This window comes from Cyanistes caeruleus, chromosome 1, assembly GCF_971803275.1.
Source record: "Cyanistes caeruleus chromosome 1, bCyaCae1.hap1.1, whole genome shotgun sequence".
Lineage (NCBI taxonomy): Eukaryota > Metazoa > Chordata > Aves > Passeriformes > Paridae > Cyanistes > Cyanistes caeruleus.
The window spans coordinates 21,645,621-21,662,107 of NC_141701.1; the positions used below are offsets into that span (position 1 = coordinate 21,645,621).

Sequence of the window (16,487 nt, forward strand, 5' to 3'; positions counted from 1 at the left end):
GTGGGTCATAAACAGTAGCACAAGATTCAAAGATCTCTGTGTGCTGGCCTGGCTGCAGAGGAGGAACGTGAGGAAGAAGTCAGCAGTATGAGGCTCACATCAGGTCAAGTTCCTGCATACATGGAGGGTTTAAACTCAAGAATGTTACCAGCTGCAGCCACCCAAGGCAGCCAAGGCTCAACAACAAGCAAAATCTCTGTGTATGAAGGTCACAGGAAGAAAAAAGGTCCAGAGCTGTAGGAAAGGGCATGGGCCATTTGGAGGACCTCTGAGCAGTGGCCCCCAGGGGAGGCATAGCTGCCAGTGTGCATAATTGCCAAGAGGTTTAAAGGGAAAACCCACAGCACAGCAGGACTCTTAATGTTGTCCACATCAAAGTAGCTTTGTGGTTTAGAAAATGTGTCATCAGAGGGAGGGAAAAAATTAATGTCAACCTCTTCTAGGACAGCCTAGTAGTGCCTACTTGGTAGAAACACCTTGTGTGAGATTTGTATAAGCCTCACAGACACCCTGGAAAACTGCCAATGGGCTTGAGAAAAGAGGCTACAGCAGCCCCAGACCAAGGACAAGCTCATGGGCATGGGCTGGGTTTGTAGGCTACACCACACTGCATCAGCTCAGCCTGCTTTCCCCTTCCAGGACACCTGGGCAATTTTGAGTGGTCTTGCATCTTCTCTAGCGTTTCATGGTGATTTGGGAAAATGTAAGGAGACATAGCTTCAGCTTTCCAGAAGCTTCCCTTGCAAGACAGCCTTGCACAAGTCAGCTATAGAAAAACTCCTTATATTCCAGCCCTCCCTCCCTTCCCAAGTTCTTCTGTGCAGGGGTGAGGTACAGATGCACCTCAGCATTTGCTGTTTGGAGACAATCCTACACTTGAGACCTTTGTCTAACTCACCTGATTTGCCCTTACCCCGGAGTAAGGTCGAATCACTCCATGTGACTGATGTAAGCAAGCAGTAGGACAAGCCTGGTGTGGGGGAATATGTTTGTTGGCACATTCCATCCCTTCAGTTATCCACAGGTGCCTAAGGAGACCCAGGAAGGCAGCCACAGGCCGGGCAGCTCAGGCTTCATCTGTAATTGCTTCTTGTGCAACAAGTTGCAATCATGTCAGAGCTATAGACATTAAGACTATTGCCCCACCAAGAACATAAGCAGGAGAAGAGACCTGCCTGACATAATTTTTGTCCAGATCATCTCAGGAACCCTGTGTGCTATGAGAATCACAATTCATGGGCTAAATCCTGAAGGCTTTGCTCAGTATTTTTCTGGAATTGAGAAGCTTTTGTGGAGTCTGTGCAGAAGCCTTACCGGGCTAAATGCTTTGAGACCAGGAGCCCTGCTTTCCCTCAGCAGACATCAAGCACCACAAAAGCCTGCTTCACTTTACAAAGCACAGAAAAGGGATTCTCTGCTCTGAGGAATCCACAGTATAAGAAATGTCAATATGAGGGTGGGCAGTCTCTCAGTCCTGTGATGCATTAGTCTCCATTAACCTTTAGGTCCTTCAGATTTTTGCTATATTTGAAAAAAACAAACAAACAAACAGTTCCAATGTTGCTGTGAATCCCTTTAGAAACCTAAGGTAGCAGACCACTCTTTTTTTGTTTTCCAGAGAAGCTTGACAAGAGCAGTGTCTGGGCAGCTTCAGAGGAGTTTTTATATGTTCATAATATTATGGCAGGAGGTGACCAGGGCCACATTTCTCAGCCCTACCAGGAAAACGTAGAGAGAGCCAGGAAGGGACAGGAAGCTGAGTCCTTGCATTGAAACAGGTTATTGAGTACTACACACTGTAGCATTGTGTATGTTCTGTGTATGTTCTGAACCCAGTGAAGGCAAGGGGTTCTGTGACATTGAATGCCCAGCCTATAGTAGGCTGGGGCCATTGTTTCTTACAGAACACAGCAAGAGGTCACAAAGAAAAATGCCTCTCCTCTTCAGTATTTGTCACAAAGGCTGAGGCTCTTTTAAGGATTCCCTGCCCTCCAATCTCTGCCAGACTGTGGTCAAATGAGAACACAAATCTCACAGATAAGGTTGTAAAATATGCCAACTGAATGTCAGATATGATTAAAAAGGAAGATAATAGTTAGGTGATAGCTCTTGGGGAGGAGACTGCTGAGTAAGTTGTAAAACTGGACAATATGCTAAAGGAAGCAGCAGAGCCCAAGCAGAGTGAAAAGGTTTACACTGCACAGCACAAGTAAAATCTGGGTGCTAGCGCAGGAAGTTTACTATGAGCACACCAGTCACTATGGGAGATTTGGAATATCTTCAGGGAAATCACCCTCTTATGACATCCAAATTGTTTTGGGATAACTCCCAGAGATACCTGTGATTTCACTACATTAATGTGTTACATTAGATTCCCTGGTACACTGATTTTCAGCCTGGACATCCATCTAGCTGAACTGTCTCTGGCTGGTGGTCATGGTGTGTGTCCTTAAAGAAATTAGTTCTTTAACACTGTCTGTGCAGCACCAGGGATAGGGCGAGGACAGGAACTCCCCATGCACACCCCATTAGCAGGGTCACAAGGACAACTTCCCTATTCCTTATTACATCAGCTGCTGTGGCATATATGCTCCAGGTTACCAGGAGCTGCCACACAACTCCTGCCATTCAGATTACAACCATACACATATTTGCATAAGAAAAGGCTGGAGACTGAGGTGGAGCAGGAAGGAAAAAGCTGTGTAGAGAGTTGATGAAGGGCAGGACAGGTGTCACAGAGCCCTTTCAGCCATCCCAAAGCACCCCAGCAGAACAGAGAGGTGATGCGGCACAAGAGAAGAGGACTTTGCCTGTACCTCAGAAGAAAGCAAGGCACAGGGAAGAGCTCTTCCTTTCCTGGCTCATGGTTTCTTGTTTATGTTGTTTCTGAGACAGTGACCCCACAGGAAGCTTCAGGCACACAACACACCACTTCACCCTTATCTCAGCCTCATTTATTGCCTTGTGCTCCAGTTTGTTATTAGGGAAAGGCTGGAGCAGGCAGACCCTGGCAGCTCAGCCTGGCACACCCTTGGGTCCCCTGCATGCAGTGGCCATCCGCAGGTACACTGTGCCCTGGGGCACTCTCTTGGCATGCTCTGCCTTTTCCTTCCCAGCCACACAGGCACCCTCCTTGTCTCCAGCACACCCTTGGGTCTCCACTGAGCCAGAGCTCCCACCTTGGCCAAGATGAAGGAATGCAGCAAAGAAAGCAAATGCTCTGCACCCCTGAGAGGGTGTTTCTGTGTAAACTCAGTCCTGACACACAACCCTGGCACAAATGCACCCAGCTGTAATCTTGTCACAACCTAATTCCTGCCAAGCCTAAACTGATGGTGAGATCTGAGGCCATGGCAAAGGAGCAGGTTTCTGGCCACCAACAGCAGAAATTTGAGTTAATCTTTCATATCAACAAACCTTCCCTTTAAATTTAAAACTCCCTCTCATCTTTCTGCCGTCATACTCTACACCAAACATGCTTTACCTACTGGTGACTTACTGCTAGTGAATCAGATGAAATAACCATTTTTCTCGCTGTCACAAAGCCCCATTTTGGAGTAACTGCATGTGTGGAATTTTCCAGGTGGTTGTGATAAGCAGCTCATGTGAACAGAAAAATAAACAGTATGGCTTTTAGATGCTACTCAAATTGCCCTGGATTGTTTCCGCAACACCTGCACAGGCCCTTAACCAAAGCCTCTGGCTGCCTCCAAGTGAAACAGGGCATTTGATGCTATCACGACAACCAGATGCTAAGCAGAGAATTTAGAAAGTGTCAGCAAACAATACTGGAGTTGTTGGGATATTTTAAAGTGTCTCGAGCAGCTGTAGCCAGCTAGAGTACATAAAAGGGAATGGCAATTAATTCACAGTGGTCCACACCATTGATCTAACACACACAAACGGGAGGAGCAGGTGACTAAAAGTCATGTTTCTGGCTTGTACCTGAAACCCAGGTAACAGACTTCCTTGCCAGACGTGGTAGAAAAACATGTGCAGTGATATACTGCAGTGGCTGTGGAGTCAGATAACTCCAATAAGAGGGGTTGTTTTCTCTAAACCATTGACAAAAATGGAAAATATAGAAGAAAAGTCCAGTTTCAAGTCAGTTGCTTCGCTCCCATTGTTAATTTAATTTTCACATTTATCTGAATTATTTCTTATTGGTGGTATGTTATATAAATCCCTCTTACCTGAAATCAGATTTTTACATATTCTTCCATACCCTCCTGCTCTTCTTAAAGCAAACAGAAGTTTTCCTGATAGTCAGGAGAACTAGCTCCAGTGCAGATCCTAGTCATGAGAACCAGTGCACAGGCATCAGAAAGGTGAAGGCATATGCATGGGAAAGCCATGCACCTCCCTCCACACGTGCTTTAGCAAAAGGCACAGAAAGGGCATATTTAGAGGGCAGTCCCATGTCTGGGTTCAGCAGGGTTGCTGTGCTTGCTGTATGAATCAAATGCCCTCAGATGATGTGCTGTACAGCAATATATGTGCCCAGGGTAGAGAAAAAGGGCCTGAAGGGGCTCCTGGGATCACGGAGCTGAGCTCTTGACTCACTGCACCTTAATTCCCAGTATGAATTTTCAGACAGGACAAGAGGGGATAGTCTCACCATCCCCTTGCACCCCAGCCCCATGACACTGCATACCACATGGTGCCCAGGCTGTTCAGCCCCTCTGCCATGTGTGAGACCTGCTTTCTCATCTGCTTGTCAGAGCCCCTGAGGTTATCATGTTTCCCTGAAAAGCCTTTGAATGGCCTGGAAGTCTTGTTCCCCAGCCTTAAGCACTGAGCTATACAAGGGAAAATGCCTCATTGCTCCTGCAATGCAGCTACATCTGTTGGTCTTGGTCTGCCCCCTGACCCTTTCCAAAACACCTCAGATGACAGTTTCCTAGTGTAGACCCCCCACTTCACATCCTTCATGGCCTGCCCCATGCCAAGGACTCTGTCCTCCCTCATCTCCTCTCTGGACACATCCAAGCCTTTTGGTCCTTTGCATCCCTGCTCACTCATATGGTCACCTGCGCACTCCTTCCCCAGAAATCTTCTGTGCTTTCAGACTTCTGCCTTCCCCATCCCTGGTGAGCATTTGGCTGCAGCACCAGCTCCATAGGCCACAGGTGATCCTGTGACACTGATACCTACACCTCCGTCTCTTTGCTTTTACTGTCAAGTGGAACTCAAAGGTACCAGAAAGGTGCAGGCATAGGATGTCATCCACATACAGCTCACATCTCTTCTGTGAATTATGAGCAGGAAAACTTATGGGGTGGCTGTGGGCAGTGCCCAAAAACAGCCTCAGTGTTTTAATTCAGCTGCTGCTGCACCTCAGGTAGTCCTTCGAGGCTGGAGCTGAGGCAGCACGCAGCAGCCTGGGGAATGCTCTGTGCATGGGCATGATTTCAAAGGTCACAAGAAACACAGAGACCCTTGGAGTCACTCCCAAAGGCTGGCTGTGCCACATGAGCTGGGAACACCTTGCAGAGAGCAGACATCAGAGCCACATAGCCCTTGGAAAAAAATCAGCCCAAAGGCTTGAAAGGAGACAAATTTCTTACAAACCATACTTTTCCTGCAATGCCAACAAATTGTACTCAAGGAAACACACTTCTTCTTTTAGAAAAATTCACCTGACTTGCTCCTTCTCTTGAGAAATATTTCCAAGCCCAAAGTTGAATGCCAACAGATGTGAGTATGTCAGAGGCTGTGAAAAACTGGAAAATCTTTATGGGAAATGGCAGGCCCAAAGAAATACACCCAAGAGTGACTTTGAAATTTAATGATGGTAAGGAATGGTGTCAAAGGGGATGACTTTCATTAAATATCCAGCCAGCTCACCTGTTCTGTAGCTCTCAGTGTTCCTGCTGCCTTCCAAAGGTCCAGCACTCTTGATTCTTCCAGTCTGGCTACCAAAACCTCTGTTACTTGTCTCAGGATACAGCCTGGGATTTCTGTTTTATGATTCTGTACTGCAATGACAATGTAATATTTAAGAGGCATATGAAATTAAATGTAGTCTCAAACTAGGTCTCCTTGTGAGTGGTGCACAAGGTGTATTATTCATTTTCATATTTAATTCATTCCAAAATTCCATTTGTGGATTCTGTTGATGTGTGCTGGCCTGAAGCAGCACAGAATCCATCACCACAGAATGTATGGGGACCCACACCACATCTTGGACAGCTTTCTTCTACTTCTTGTGTGTCTTGACCATAACTACAGAAGTTCATATCTGGATTCAGGTGGCTCAGTGGCTTGGGCTATGATCTGCAGTTAAAGGTGGTTTGCTGCTCTCTGGGCTCATTTTCCAGAATTCCTGAACATCAAACACAGCTTCAAAAGCTAAATTTTGAAATTATAACATATTTGGTGATGGATACTGTCAAAAATTAGGTATATCTTAAATTGTGTGCCCCAAGATTTTTAATTTTTCACTTTAATCTATCTCAGTTTTGCCAAATCAAAACTACCCTGCCTTATTCTATCTCAGTTTGCCATTAGCTACAGACATCACCCCCACAGAAGAGTGGAAACAACCATTTCTTTCCAGTAGGAGTGTTTGAACAGCATGCAGCAACTATGATGTAAATTCACCCGTGGAACAGTCAGGGGAAAATAAATTTTTGCATCACTGCTCAATAAGTTAGAACCACACATTTCAAACACTGAATGAGGTGATGAAAAAGCTAAAACCAGAATATATGATCAGGTAATTAGCAGTATGCAAAGGTGCTGAATTAAAGTGGCAAAGGACTCCCTGGTCCTGGTCTTTCCAATCTCTGTCTGCTTGAGTTTGCAGCTTTAGTGTTCTTTAAACATAGATTTTGAGTTATAGGTTAATATTTGTGTGTGATTCTGTGATTTATATGACATGATTACCCTCATTTCCCATTCAAGACAAGATGCACCAGTACAGGCATAGCATCTGATACACAAAGTTTATAATCTAAAGAGACTAGTATAGGAGGAAGGGAATAAAGGAGAAATAAAGCTTAAACACATATGGTTGTGCGTATATCTGTGTGCACACACATACACAAGAATGCATCTCTATATTTATGTTACATATATACTGATTTAACTACCCAGCATTTTTAATATATGTATATCCACAGACTATTTGCAGAACTATATATGTGTATGTATGTATATATATATTCATATATGTCTTGCATATGTAAAGGAGCACTGCCTTTCCAGCTGCCTTGTAGCCTAGATCACATTCAGTGCTGGTTTTCCTGCTGGTGTCATCAGCAAGCTGTGAGAGGCATATCAACAACAATGTTTTCCAGATTTCTTCAGGGACACGCTCCATGCATAATGTGCAGTGATACTGCAAAAACGTTTGTGAAAGGAATGGGGAAAATTTTGACAGCTTCTAGGAGATTACCTTTCTAATTAGATTTGGCTGAAAGAAGCATTTTAATGGGAAATTATTTTTCAGTTTCTTCTATTTACTTGTCTTTTGTAGACATTGCCCATTTTTCTCACTCAGTTTGAAGGAAAGCACAACCTGATATTTCTACTTTGCAAAATTATCTTTATGTGCATCACATGAAAATTGAGATTCAATGTATGACTTTTAACATAAGAAAACACTTTTTCACTGTGAGGGTGACTGAGCATTGGTGCAGGGAGGTTGTAGAGTCCCCATCCTTGCAGACATTCAAAAGCCATCTGGACACAGTCCTGGGCAAGCAGTTCAAAGTGAGCCTGAGCAGGGGGTCAGACCAGGTGGCCTCCAGAGCTCCCTGCCAGCCTCACCACTCTGTGATTCTGTTCATTTGGGCTAAATATGTGAATCTGATGATGTAGATTTTTCATTTATATAATATTATTTACTGTCATCTGTCTGCAAATGCCAAAAGTGGTACTCAGTAGTTTTCAGTTATTTTTGAGTCATTAAGCCCTAAATGTTTTCCAGTAGAAATACAGATTTATCTGCAGTAAAATGAAACCTAACAACTGGGAGTTTAATTTTCTTACTCATGGTTTACTGAGCCTCCTGGTCCTGGGTCAGAGAATCTCAGCAGGGCTCCAAAGGCTGCAGTAATCTAATTGTTATCATTAATAACTATTTATTTTCTTGGAAGGACTTTGAGCTCTATAAGGCACATTCAAACACCTACCAGTGAGTAATAGTAATCATACATGAGTATTGAGACACATGGCACTGTTCCCATCCTTCAGGTACTAACAGAGATGCCCTGTAAAATCTGTGGGCTGTTCCTGGGACACAGGTAAAGGAAATACCTGTCAGTCTCACCCACAGCAACACTGGCTTCTAACCCCTGGTAGGGTCTGTTCTGGAGTTCCACTGATTCATTTTTGAAGCAGGCAATTACCTATTTTAACCAACCTTGCCAAAATGAACATACCTCTTACAAGAGCACCAAACATCCCAGGAAATCCACGCAAATACTCTTTTGCCTTCTTGAAAGCCTGCTTGTGCTGTGTACAGACTAACAAATCAAAGTGCCTGCAGTGATGACTAATGCCTCCCTTGAAGAAAAAGACTGGTTTCTGGGATCTGCTGCACTTAGCAAACCTGCCTTTCTTCATTCCCACCAGTGTAAATAAAGACTAATTTAACTGAAATCAGTGGTTATACCAGTGGCAAACTAGGGTGTAGTAGGATTTGGTTCAAGCTCAAGGTGGTAAATACACAGTTGTTGACAATCATGCATATCACAAGCCAGGCACTCAGCTTTCAAAAAGAGTGGGAAGCCTTGACATTGTGTATTACATCTGTACCAGCTAAAGTCTGTTCTTTGGAATGACCCTTCTCATCCTGGCCCAAAAGCTAAAGGAAGAGAAAAAGAAAAATTCCCTTGTTCTCCTTATTCTGTTATTAGTTAGCATTTTTCTACATACTAATAGTGCTCCAAATGCCCACCTTTCCTTCAGGACCTGCTGTGAAGGGAAGAGTGTAAGAGGAATGACTTTTCAGTGGAGGAAACGAATGGACCAATGAATTAAGAAGACAACACCTTCCAAAACATGGGGAAAGACGAGAAGGGATGGCTGAGAGGAGGCAATCACTCACATGCCACATGTCTCTGAGGGTCTTTGTGAGTCTCTTTTATTCATTCAAACTTATTTCACAGTTGCATTCAGTTGCTCCAGCCTTCGCACAGACTGACATGAGCAAAATCGTCCATCAGTGTTACAAATGGTCCAGCTCTTACTCTATAGTTGTCTGCTGTCACACTGATTTTGTATTAACCCTGGCTGCCTGGAACACCTGGCTCAGAGTCTCATCTTGAGCACCTTGCCTTAAGTCTGAAGTTAAAAGCAGGGGTTTTTTTCCTATTTCTGACATAATATACTTGAAACACATATACTGAACTCAGGAAATTTCTGCTATTTTATATTCTTTGGTAAAGGCTCTTCCAAAAACAGCGCCTGTATGTGTTGCAGTGTTTGCTAGAGGCACAGTGGTAAACAGGTACTCTGTGTCCTTTTAGTTGGCATTAAGATTGTAATGAATCATTGATAAAGCTAATAATGTACTCAGTTTAATCTAATATTACAGCACAGTAGCTGCACCCAGTGCTTACAGCACAGGAATATACAAAAGTAATTAATTTTACACTACTGCTGCTAACTGAAGTTGAACCTCTCCAGGTCATGAAAGTTTGCTAAAGCAAGTGATGAAAATGATCATTGTAGACTGAGCAGGGGTTGAGTTTTAAAGAGCTGAGCTAGACTCAGTGGCACAAACAAAAGAGGACAATTGTATCTGATATGCATCTGATGTACCCCAAGCAAAAGAGCTATTGACAGCTACGTATGAAACCGAGCTACATGGGAGCTCACTTCAGATAGGAATTGTTACTTCCCAAGTCCTTCATGGAGCACGATGGATGTTTACTTTACAAGCACATTCATTTAATTTGCAAAGTAAGAACAGATTATATGGACCCAAAGTAATCATAGGCCTGAAGTCAGCCCCTTTGTTGGTATGTACCATAATATCTCCTTGATGGGAGTCATTGCAGTCATGGGCCAGGTGAAGTTCTGATCCACTCTCTGAAATTACAAACTAAGCATTCTCTTTTAAATTAACATTTTTTAAAAACTTCGATCAGAGTATTATATTCTAGCTTATTATACATTTAAGTAGTATAATAGTCAGAAAATTCTCATCTGGTATCATATCCTGGTGAGGTGGAAAAATTTAGTTGAACTCACTCCTCTGACAGCAAAATCCAGAACTAAATTAAGCCCAAATTTATGCTGGTCTGTGGATCATCACAGCCCAAGACATTCACAAGGGAATTTACTGCTTCATCACTGGTAACAATGCTGCATTTTCTGCCTCTTCAGAAACTGTACTGTTAGCTACATCATAAGAAGCAGTGTAGGATAGGAAAGGAGAGGACAGAACAAGACAAGGATAAATTACTGGCTTGAGCTTGTAATGCCATCAGACTCAGTCTTCTGCCACATGTACTTGTTTTGGAAATGTTTCCATCTCAGAGACTACCATCATGCTACCCATCTGCCAGGCTCACTCTTCTGACTGATCAAGGAAACATCAGCTCAAGCCTCCAGCCAGCCTCTGAGGGAAACCATTCTCTTCCCACCCAAGTGCCCAGCAAGTCCTGTCTTCAAAGGAAAATCAAACAGATGGCGTTGACCAAACAGGAATTTATTGGGCAGGAGAGTTGAAGAGCAGAAAAAGCTACCCAAAGACAAGCAGTCATTCCACAGCCCCAGATGAACAAGAGCTTGTCTCTTGGTGGAGACCTGTTTGGCCCAATAGCCACTACCCCTCACTGCTTAGGGTGGGCTAACCAGAGATGCCTTCCTCCTTAGCCCTTGCACACTGCTCTGCTTCGACTGACACCTTTCTGCACCAACTCAGCAGTGAGCAGGGAGGGCAGCAAGTCCTGTACCTGGTCCCTTCCCTTTACCTCAAGATGAAAAAAACAGGTAGTGTTGTTAATCACTCATGTGGGGTTGGTTTGCCCCCTGGTATCATTGCAAATGGGTGCATTTCACATCAGGTGATGACATGGTTACTCTTGCTCACACTATCAGGACTAGGACAACTCAGTCGTGGAGGGACAGAGCTGGGCATCAAGTCCTAGCAAAGTCAACTGTCCCTAAAAAGGTTAGGTTCCTGCATTGTGTTTAACAGCAGTGCTAATGAAGCAGGAGAGCTCAGTGGAAAAAAATGTCCAAAGACAGATATAAACATTAACAGAGATGGAACAACTCGAGGAAACAAGAGTAATGTAGCCAACTGAAATAACACTGAATGTTGGAAAACTGCTATCAATCTAGGAGATAGCCTGTCAGAGCTGAAAAACAGGGCTTTGGCACAGGGTTTGCCACCTCAATTTGAGCTTTAGAGCTAATCTATTTTGTTTTACTAGTTTTACGTACCTTGTCCAGTTGGATGGAGTTTTACAAGGAAAGTTCACTGTGTTGATCAACAGTGAGGCAAGTTTTGTCGAAAACACAACTCTTCTGGCAGTATTTTGAGTTTTATGGTGATAGTCACTTCAGAGTGTTATTTTGAGCATTCTGCTGGGAAGTCTTTATCACCAGGACCATTTGGTAAAACAGAGAAGATTCTTAAAACTATTCCATGTTGCTTTTTAACAGCAAAAGTTTCTACAGAGTCACTATTTTATCTCTAAAGTTGCCATAAGTTTCCATCAGCTACTTTCCTCTTTCACTAGAGATCTATGAAGATAACAACAATAATAGGTCATAAACAATTATGAAAGGTCCTAGAAAACTAATTTCTATTCAGAAGGATAGGACCTGCTTTGACTATTGTCCCTGCTGTTCACAAATCCCTTCATCAGTTGAAGTCCCTTCTGTTCATGTGCTCATTTTCTTGCCATTTGTCCTGGCTTTCTTCAACTGCCCTTTAATTTTGCATAGTGGAAATTAAAAGGCAAAAAAGAATAATGAAGAAAAAAGACCCAATTGCTTGAGATGATTTTTCTGCTTGGTGGGAATGTCTGTCTCTTCAAGGAGACCAATTAACATTCTCATCATCTCTCTGGACCTAATCTAAATATGAATAAAATATCAAAATCTTCTTTAAATTGTTCTTTGTTCTTCTTACCATAGTGAAATTAACTTTTTGACACGATGCCTGGCAGAACTTATATAGAAAAGGCACGATTCCTCCCCCTCCATATTCGCATAATAAAATGCAGTTGCATGTGTCACTGGGCAGTGCTACTGTAACAACGGACACCCGTCTTTCCCAAAAAAATCCCAACCCTCACATGTAACAGAAACTGTCCCAGAGCTTGGGGGGTTTGGATATCCAGATTTTGACACATCATTTATGAACATACAGCACCACGTCTTTTAATTTGCTTAAAGAAAGGAGATTGTACTGGGCACTGAGCATCTCATAGAAAGATGAAAATCTTGTAAATGGGAACATTTGCAAAGTTCTTGCTCATTTCTGACTAATTATGGTCATTTCCACTAGTAATTACCCAAATTGCTCTTGCAATCAATGTAATTGTACTAAGTTGTTTAAAAATCAGCTTCATTAGATTTTGCCTGGTAAAATGTACTGTTTTTCAAAACCTAAATTTTGATCTTGTATTAGTCGTCAACAGGCCTTTAAAAGTAAATAGGTTTTATTTTGTCTTCCTTCTCCCTTTCTTGCATGTTGGCGTGAGATTTTTTACATTCATTACAGATTAACTGTAGTCAGAAAATTGACTATAACCTCTTGGAAAAAGCTATTATGTGTGTCTGCAAGTTATTGTATGGTTCTCTTTCATTTTCAAAATCATAAGATCTCTGGTTTTTATGGTTCTGGAATTAAAAGAATATTTCAAAATGTGAGTATTGAGTGTTTAGGTAATTCTACCCTGAGTCTGCAGTGGGCTGAAATAACAAATAGTCACACAATAAGCAGAGCTGTTCCCTGACTCCTGCTGCACCCACACAACCACGCTGTAGAGGAAGAGAGCAATGTGCCAGGAGCATGCTCCCTCCCAGCAGTTTCAATTGCATTCTGTCTAGGATATAATATACCACCACCTCTCCCTCTCTGACCCCACATCTCTCCCTGGCAATCCATCTGCTGCTTTCATTTCCTTTCCAAATGATTCCTCTTTACTCAGCCATCTACAAGGGGAAGGTGTAACTGCAGTAAGGTGCCCTCCATGTCCTTCTAGGACTGTTTCATAGGACCTGCTCACGTTAGCCAGCATTTGGACTGGCATCATAAACATCTGCTGCTCAGGAACAGTGAGAAGTTTGGCTTGTGCTCTGGAGAGAGAATGACACTGGGGTGAAAGAGCAGCATTGACAGGAGGCTGAGGCTGCCCACAGCACTGCTCCAGTGATGCATCAGAAGGACATTGCCCCTTCAGTGGTACATTTAACCACCCTGGCACCCTCTGTGGTGGGAAAGCCAGCTCTGCATCAGCTTAGCAGCCCTGGTTATACCAGAGGTGGTAATTGTCAAAAGGGTACAGTAAATGCCATTCTGGGTGTGGACATCCACTGGAATGCCTCTGCAATCCTCTGTCTCAGGCATACTTTTTCACATCATGTTTTCCTTTGGAATAAAAGCTATTTGCTTATCAGTAGTAGGTACTTGAGTCTCTCTTCTCTTTTACTTTAGCTAAAACAAATCTCTTGTAACCCTAAGGACATGCTGGAGTCACTATTTCTGAAGACAGCTATGGAGAGAATTCATTAAATAGGACCTTGAATTTGGTATGGGACACCAACTAGTGTAGGCATAGAATAGCAGGAAAGAGTCTGTAGTATGAAAGGGGCTCTCCCTGGCTTCAGTGCTGAGAGGTGAGGGGAGTATCAGGAGGCAGAGCCCCAGGCAGCCCCTCAGAGGCCTGTGTGTGGAGGCAGGCTGAATGTCTCAGCTCTTCAGCCTGCAGCACAGTCACTTCGGGGTTAAGGCAGGATTGACCAAAATCTTCTTCTGGAAAACGTAAATGACAGGCCCTAAGCACAGTTTCAATAGATTTTTCTCTTACCTGAATATCTCTTATTTTCCATGCCTCCCTTTCATTGGAAAGGACATTATGTCATAGTCATCTGTAACAGCTGCACTGTAAAATACCTCAGTCATGTGGCTTTAAACAACCCAGAGGGGGAAAAAACCCCAGTTCTTTAAATAAAGATACATGTATTCTTGTGACATTTCCATACTATTGCAATTTTCAAGGGAACCAAACACTCATTACTGCACATTTCTTCAGAGGCCAAACCTGACCTTTAGTCAGAACAAATTCCCGTTTGGCTAGGCTTATTCATACAGCCTACAGTTCTGTTTGAATTCTACATTGACTGAGAAAATTTCAAACTGGACTGGAGGAGTAATTAGATTAAGAGTAGGACTATTAAAAAAGCATGCATTGTCAGGGTAATGGGATAAGATCCTTAGCCTCAGGAGCTAAGGTTACTATTCTACATGTAGATTCCAGGGATCTAGATTTGGAGAAGTACTTTAGAATAGTGTATTGTAATTGTAGAGAGGAAGATGATGGAAAAGAATGACTAGAAAGAGGTTAATCAAACTAGTATATAAAAGTCCACTCAAATGTCCGACTTTTCCATATGGTAGATTGCTGGTCAACAGCCTGTCTTGCAAATTCTGTCTCCCCTGCTTCCAGGGTTGTGGAGATCATCTTTTCTCTGATACACTTTCACATAATACCCCTGGGGCAGCTGTATTCATTACTTCTGTGGAATACCTTTTCCTCCCTGCTTTTACTAGAAGCTAGCAGCTGGAAAAGATGAGGAGCCAGCAACACAAGTCTGTGGGGACCACCAGGCAGCTCTCCATAGGTCACAGTAGGAAATTTCTAGACAGTTTTTGGTCTCACTATTTCTCTGTGCACTGACACTGAGACATCATCTTTAGTTTTGTCAGGAAAAATATTTAGTAGAGTATTATATGTGCTAAATTATGGTGTTTTTTTCCTGAATTTTTCCTATTAATAGTTTAAAGGCAGATACACACAAGAGGCAAATGAAAGTCCACAGCATGCAGTGTTTCCAATGCTGTACTGAAGCCTTGGCCTTTTGCGTAAGATATTAGTAAGCGTGATTACTCCACTGAAAAACAGGAAGGGACAGGAAAAACCTGAAAAATACCAAGGGAAAATAATCTCATTAAATTGGAAGGTACGTAAGAGTTGGGGAAGAGAGCAAGCTGAAGAGAACTAGGAGTGCATGGCAGGGCTGTGCTCCAGCAAACTCTGGCCAAGCCAGTTGGAAAAGCTTGCCATATTTCCCAAAGGAAAGTAAAAGTCATCAACACTCTCCTCCAAGCCTATCTTTGCATATGAAAGAAGGGAAGGAAAGAGTTTTCTTCTATGTAACTATTTTCAAACTGCCTTTCATTTACCTGGCTAAAGAGAATGACACTAGGATTAGATATATACCAATGATCAGTTTTATTTATGGATTAAAAAAAAAAAATTGCCTATGGAAACATTATAATGTGAAGCTATCCATAGGCAATAGGAAGAAACTTTGAAAAGGAAAATTCCAGAAGATACATCTAAATGCTTGTCTTTATCAATACCTGCTTTATCAATACGAGCACTAGTCAGTTTGTACACCCAAAGATTTGCCTAATTCCTGTTAAAACATTATTCTTGTTGCCCTGTTACTTAATTCTATATGCAAACTGTTGTGACTATTTCTTTAACATTGGTATATAAGTACCTTATATTCTGCCAGTATCCATTTCAGTTTCAGGAAACTTAATATTTAGATATATTTGGTTATTTTTCTTGCAATTAAACTAGCTCAACAAGTTTAATTGCTCAACTTGATTAAGCTCAACTACATTTGTGGCATAGAACTTCTCTATTTTCTCCAACACAGAGCATACTTTAGTGAAGTTCCACTTGCCCTTAACTTCCCTTTTCTATAGATAACAATTTCTATTTTCTCTAAGTGTTCTGCTTAAATTGATTTCTCAACTGAATGCAGTGTTTTGCCATCTTCTTCAGAATTTTGCAACACTATTGAGATGGCCAGAACTGACAGCCTCATTGCTCTTGTTATGTGTCTATGTGTAAAAGAGAACGCTAGATCTTGCAGCAAAAATATATATTCAAATTACAGATTCACTGGCATCATGTCTTCATACAGTGCTAAAATAATCTCCTGCAGTCTACATTCAGTGTTTCTATTTATGCAACTTGTATTTTGCTTAGCAGTTAGACAAAAAGAAAGCAGGCCATCATGGGCCCAGCACTGAGAGGATGTTAACTCTCTCCCCTCTGGACTCTTCCTAACCTATCAGTATTGGGGGTGATTCTATGAAAAGCATGAAATGACCATTCAGTATGGTGCAAAAACCTATGATCTTGTACTTTCTCATTTTATTTATTCGAACCCTCCCTTAGTCCTGACATACTTTAAGCCCACATGGGGCACTCTCAATGGCTGAGGGACCTGGCTGTACAAGTCCTGTGGCTTGACCCTTACACATCTCTGGTACTGCA

The 16,487-nt window shown here is 42.5% G+C and overlaps 1 long non-coding RNA gene across 1 annotated transcript; it reads left to right on the forward strand.

The window, feature by feature from the left end:
* The first annotated feature begins 1,618 nt into the window (after window positions 1–1,618).
* LOC147655368 (uncharacterized) lies at window positions 1,619–12,071 on the forward strand. Its single transcript, XR_015288268.1, has 2 exons — window positions 1,619–1,778; window positions 8,917–12,071. It is a non-coding gene; the product is annotated as an uncharacterized LOC147655368 (long non-coding RNA).
* The last annotated feature ends 4,416 nt before the right edge of the window (window positions 12,072–16,487 follow it).